Genomic DNA, 5,688 nt, shown 5'->3' with positions numbered 1-5,688 from the left:
CTCTCAGGAGTCTTCTTTTGTGTCGGCCCTAAAACCTCGAACCTGTTGTTGCTTGTTTGTCGTTGTAGGTTCGTTGTTGAAAGATTTACTCGTTTTTTGTTGCTCTTGGAAATGCAAATAGTACTCTGGTATCACAGCGCACACTTCTCAGGGTCGCGCTGTCTCCTGGCACGGCCGCTCCAGACCCGTCGCCATCTTAAAAGTAAACCTCAGAGACTTAAAAGCTGAGTACAAGTAGCTAAGTAAAATGAATGAGGAAAGGGTGTGTCTGTTAGAAGGAACAATGTGTGCAGAGGTCTGGACACCAAAGCAAACATGTTCTGCCATTCATGCTCAGGAGGAGCAGACATAGGTTGAGGATGGGTAAAGAGACAGGTGAGCTTGGAGGCAGAAGTCATAGTTGCCAAAGTGCATGTCATTCAGCTTATGCTTTCTTAAAGAGTTTGAGGCTGAGAGAGCTAATGAGGGTGATAGGACCATATTGAGTAAGGATCATAAGAATGGAGATGAGATGAGTCAATTTATTATGTTTATTATTATTATTACCTTTAAGGAAGACATTGAATCTCACCCCGTAAAATGTTTGTCTACTTCTCACCTCCACTGTCATCACCTAGTTCGCGTTATCCTCACCTCTCCCTGGACCTCTGAAATAGCCTCCTCCTTGGCCACTGTCCATTCATTCTTTCCTCCTCCATTTCCTTACCCAGGCAGCAGCCTTTTACTTACTTATTTATTTATTTAATTTATTTTTAGTTTTCATTTTTTATTTTATTTTATTTTTTCTTTCTTTGAATGCATAGATTTTTCTTTTTTTATTGAAGCATAATTGATTAAAGCTATTTTGGGGGTATAGCTATTTTGACTACTGTTACTTGTGTACAATATGTGATGATCAAATTAACATTATTGGCATATTCATTATTGCAAATCGTAATTATTCTTTTTGCCCCTTACCCAATTTCTCCCTAACCCCCCTTTCCTCCCCCTTTCCCACCTCTAGTAACCATAGATTTGTTCTCTCCTTCTGAAAGTTCAGCGTATTGTAGTCTTTTCTTTTCCTTCCTTTCTTTCCTTCCGGCTTTCTTAGCACCCGCTTATGAGTGAGGACGTGTGGTATTTCTCTTTCTGTGCCTGGCTTATTTCACTTAACATGATTTTTTCCCAAGCTCATCCATGTTGGCAGCAGCCTTTTAAATAGATCACATAACCACATTGTTTAACACCCTCTGATAGCTTCCCATTGCACTTAGAACAAAATCTAGACTCTGCCACATCCTGCAGAGTCCTGTGTGGCTTCTCTGTCCCCTCTCCAGCCTCATCTTGAGCCTCTTGTTCACTCTGCCCCAGCCACTCTGCTTTCTTCAGATTTACCATGTTTCCTCTTGCCTCCTGGCTTTGCACATATGGCCTCCAGATCGCTGTGTCTCCATCTCATCTTCCATCCCCTGTTCTCATCCCCAACCTCAGCCTACTTAATCCCACACAATTTACTCTATAGTCCTTAGCTCAGTCATCACCAACTCCGAGAAGCTCTTCCTAACTTCACAGAACAGGTCATATCTTCCTCTGTACAGCACTAACAGCATTATATACCTCTTCATCGTGGGCACTTAATAGAGGGGAAATTTTATATTGAATTGCCTAATTATTTGGCTGACATCCTTCTCAACCATTACCGTAAGCTCCATGAGAGATGAGAGTATGTTTTTTCCCCTGTCATCATATTACTCCAGGACCCAGCAGGTCCTGAAACACAGTACACACTCAATAAATACTTTATGAATGAATGAATGCATGGATTTTAGTTCTCCTTGAAAAACCATTGCACCCTTAGCAAATTATTGTAGAACTATTGATTCAATCAAGTTTTATCTGGGCATGAGCAACCTTTTTCTCCCAAATATGTCCACATGAAAATTTTGATCTTTTTGTAGAAACATACAAACCTTCCACATGTACCATGCATGTATGTCAGTGTGCAGGACCCCAACCCCAGTAAACACATCAGTTAGACAAGAGAAAGTAGACGCACTCTCATCAAATCCATGCCTGCAACCAGGAGGTAAAGCAGACCTTATTGCTTTAGCACCCATGTTTATTGATGATGCAGATTAAACTTTAATCATATTGCACAGTTTCAATTTCCAATTGAAATTGAAAGTCTGAGCCATGTATGGGTTTTTATTATCTTCCACTTATGTGGCTGATGGAAGCAATTGGAGGGGAGCCATCTTCCCAGGCCTCACATAGGGCAACAGGGCCGTAAATCAAATTAATACCACAAAGTAGCGGAGGTGGTAATGCACAGTAGGAGATGAGAAGGGTTAGGAGCAATTTAGTGAGTGTGGGGCCTCATTGTCGGGGCAGAATGGTGCATGATGTAGAGGGGCTTCAGAGTGGAGAGAGGGGCCTCGACTTCCAGTTATCTCCCTGGTACATGCCAGCAGCAGGCATTTTTATAAGCAAGGAAAAATACTATTCAACCATGCTTTCAAAAACGATTGCAATGGCTAAAGTTCCTCCTGAGGAAAATTATAGCTTTTTCATGTGAGTGTTTTAAGATGTGAATCCCTAAAGGCAGCAGACACTGCTGGAAGGGATTGCAACTGGTATTAGGCTGGATGAAATTTTTGCAAATTTATTTAGTATTATTGCAATAACACCTGTTGTTAAAGATGTGGATATCTTTATCCCTTCAAGTGCAGAACATCAGTACCCATGATTTTTAGCTGAGCATTTATTCTCTACTAGAAAGGTCACACTGTCTATTCAGGGGAGATGGTAATATCCATGAAGTTGTCTTGATTATCAGGCTGGTACTGAACCAAGAAGTAGAAGTTAAGCAAGGTTTCAAGACCCAAGGGGAGAATAATAACAGCAATAGTAGCATTTAGTGAGCACTTATTATGTGCCAGTTTCTGTTGAGCATTTACCTACTTTGCATAACAACTGTATGAAGTAGGTACCATTAATAATGAATATGTGCAAAGTCTTCATTCAGTATTTGGCACATGGTAAGTCCTCAATGTATATTAGCTACTGTTTATTGTCATTATTCTATTGCACATTTGGGGGAATGAAGAGCCAGAGAGATGAAATGACTTGGCCAAGGTCATGTAGCTAGGAGGTGGCACGAATGTGATTGACATCAAGATGTCAGTGCCTGGATCTTTAACCTCTATGCACTGCTGCCTCTTCCTTTAGAAACCACTCTCTGCAGAACAGATCTGTAAGAAAACCCACCTGTGTTGGGAGGTGAAAGATTGAGCTGATAACTTGTGAATTCAGCATGGGTGAACCAGCAGAAGAATTTCAGAACTCATGACAAATTGGAGGGCTGGTTGAATAGCTGCCTGGATGGTTCAGTGACTGAATAATCATTTATAAGGTGTCCACTTTGTGGTAGGTTTTTGGGATGTAAGGATGAAAAGACAGAGCAGTGTCCTCAGGAATCTTAGTCAATAGGGAAATCCACTGTTTCACATGGGTTTTTGCTCAGTACCTCAGTCTACTTCACTGCAAGCCCTTGATTTGCTCAGACCCCTTTCCCAACTTGAGAACGTACATGGGAATGGCAGCCTGGTTTCTTGCCACAAGCTCTTTTCTGTTTTGTGGCTTTGTTTTTGCTCACTCTATCAAAAACACCCTGGGAGAAGCTGCCTGAGTTTCATCTCATACATCTTTAAAGACCCTGGCTTTCTTCTTTCATCTGGGGCAAATGCTTAACAACTCAGCAATGAAAAGTCCCCATGCCACTAGCAGGTAAAGGAGGGAAATGAAGATGGAAAATCTGAGCTGAGACATCTAAAACCCCAGCAAGATAACAAAAGATAATAAATAGCCCCACTGGCTTGCATTGTAAGATTATAGTCCCCACTGTGTGCTGAGAATTACCCTGCTGCATCGGATATAGTATCTTATTTAATTCTCAAAACAACACTTTCAGGGAGGTTGAATAATCCACATTTTACAGAAGAAGAAACAGGCTCTGAGTGGTTAAAACACCTGCCCAGGATCACACAGCTAGAATCTCAGGGCACAGATATGCATGTGATCCCAAAGTGTATGCTCTTTCAACTCTGCATCATTGCCTTTCCTTTTTATTATGAATTTTAATTTATCTTATTTTTTTGAATAAGTAATAACTGCAAACATTACAAAATCCAAAGGTGCAGTAGTGTATAGAACAAACACCACTCTCTCCTAGCTCCAACAGTTGACTGTGAACATCCCCCAGAGAGGAAGAGGTGAGAGGTTCATGGACCTTATCCTCCAGGAGTACCCAGGTCAGCTGAGTAGCCAGGAAAAGCACCTCAGGGGCAAACTTACCGGACAAGGCAGGACAGTGTAGTAACTGCCTTCCAAGCTAGCTTCAAATGTTTTGGGAGAATAGCTGGAATATTTCCATATTAGAGAAGGAAAATCATGGATACCTGTGCAGATGAAGTGGTATTTGACTTGTCACTTGAAGTATGTAATGTGCCTAAAAGACTATAGGGGAAGATTTGAGAAGAACGCCACCAAGTTTATGCCTCTTCTGCCCCAGAGTCTTCCCAGATGCTTTTTCTTTTTTCCCCTGGAGCACACTTCTTTCTACTTTGGTCAGACCAATTCCTACTTATCCTTTTAATTCCAACTGGAATGTCCCATCCTTAAGGAAACCTTTCCTGATAAGCCATACTAGAGGTTAGGCACCCTTATTACCTGGACTTCGGTGTGCTTTCTTGGCATATGGTGCTTTTTATTTGTAACACTTACCACATTTTTTTTTCTTTTTAAAATTTTTTTACTTACCATACTTTTAATGACTTGAGTAATCTTCTGACTATGTCTGTCCTTCTCTTCTAGACTGGAAGTCCTGCATCAGCAGGAACTACATCTTCTTGTTCACTGCTGCATCTCTAAGCACACAGTTGAGAATCAATGAATACAATCTGGGTTTAATCCTTGCTCTGGCACTCAAGTGAATTAAACTCTCAGAGCCTCGTATTGTTATATTTTTTATAATAATAGCAAACACTTTTATAATGCTTTCTACATACCAGGCCTCAATCTGAGTGCTTTTGCATATCATAAGTCATTTAGTATACGTAACAACCTTAGAGGTAGGTACTAGTGTCCACATTTTACAGATAAGAATACTGAGACCCACCGTGAAAAGCAGAATCCCAAGATGATTTAGACTTCCAATGATTCCCACTTCCTGGAATCCATGCCTTTTTGTTATCCCTTCTCCTTGACTGTGGACTGGACTAGTGACTTGCTTCTAATGAATTGAATATGGCAAAGCTGATGGGATGTCACTTCCATTATTCAAATACAAAAGATTGTGGCCTTTGTCTTGCTGGTAGACTCTTTCAGTCGCCTTCTCAGCTTGCAAGCTTTGATGAAGCAAGCCACCACGTGGAGAGGCCCATGTGGCAGGGAACTAAGGGTGGCTTCCAAACAATAGCCACATAAGAACTTAGGCCCACAGTCCAACAACCCTCGAGGAACTGAACAATGCCAGCCTTTAGTGAGACTGGAAGTACATACTCCCCCAATCACCCCTTGAGATGCCTGAAACCCTGGCTGATGCCTTGATTTTAGCCATGTGATAGACCCTGCATACATGTCAGCTATAATAATAATTATTATTTTAATTGTTATTTGATATTTTCAAGACATGGTCTAGGAAAAGCAGAC

This window comes from Galeopterus variegatus, unplaced genomic scaffold (assembly GCF_000696425.1).
Source record: "Galeopterus variegatus unplaced genomic scaffold, G_variegatus-3.0.2 Scaffold4042, whole genome shotgun sequence".
Lineage (NCBI taxonomy): Eukaryota > Metazoa > Chordata > Mammalia > Dermoptera > Cynocephalidae > Galeopterus > Galeopterus variegatus.
The sequence above is the reverse complement of the archived record's forward strand: the minus strand, read 5'-3'. Positions refer to the sequence as shown.